The sequence below is a fragment of the Seriola lalandi genome, unplaced genomic scaffold (assembly GCF_002814215.2).
Source record: "Seriola lalandi dorsalis isolate HSWRI2012SDOR001 ecotype SW California unplaced genomic scaffold, Sedor1 jcf7180001982827, whole genome shotgun sequence".
NCBI classification, from domain to species: domain Eukaryota; kingdom Metazoa; phylum Chordata; class Actinopteri; order Carangiformes; family Carangidae; genus Seriola; species Seriola lalandi.
In genome coordinates, this window is record NW_019453493.1 from 1 (window position 1) to 728 (window position 728).

General features: G+C 43.4%; 1 long non-coding RNA gene across 1 annotated transcript; it reads right to left on the reverse strand.

The window, feature by feature from the left end:
* Window positions 1-294: 294 nt before the first annotated feature.
* Window positions 295-710, reverse strand: LOC147820164 (uncharacterized). Its single transcript, XR_015437523.1, has 2 exons — window positions 612-710; window positions 295-521 (listed from the first exon to the last, which is right to left on the reverse strand). It is a non-coding gene; the product is annotated as an uncharacterized LOC147820164 (long non-coding RNA).
* Window positions 711-728: the final 18 nt, after the last annotated feature.

Sequence of the window (728 nt, forward strand, 5' to 3'; positions counted from 1 at the left end):
GTTTCTGTGGTTAGTGAAGGAGAATTTATCCTCCATGTGTTATAAATAAAGTTAGTTAAAGAAACACGCTCGTGTAAGTGCAGTCAGATTCCTGATTAACTCTCCTTCACATCTGTCCTTCTTCTTTCCTCACCATGTTTTCTATCAAGGTCGAGGAGAAGTGGAGATTATTTAGACTTCTCCACCGCAGCCTTAGTTTTTATCTCTGTTAATGTTTAAGTTAAACGTGACGCACTTCCTGTTTTTAAGATTCATTTTCAGTCCATTCATTCCCTCTTGTTCATGTGCAGACACTTTTCTGTAGTTTGTTGTAATTTAAATTACTTGTTTAATTACTTTAAACAATGTTATGTATCTGATTAGTTCAACAGTGGTGGCGTCTGAGATGATGAAGTGCAGAAGATGAATAAATCCATCAGTGACAGCGAGTCGTGGTGTCGTCTATTTCCTGGAAGGAGTGACACGGGTATCAAAGTCAGACTGGACTCACCAGGTGCTGCAGCCGCCATGACGTCACCCTGCTGGACGCAACAGAGACAAGAACCTGAATGAAGCGCACAGCTGCACAGTGTTAACTGAATAATGTTGAAGTGCACCTCAGAGAAACTCACCTACTGCTGCACCGCGACCTCTGACCTCTGAGGAGTCACCACCGCTCCTGTAAGACGGCAGCAGCATCACAATCATCACAACACAAGCATGAACGCGTCACGACACACTGACACTGT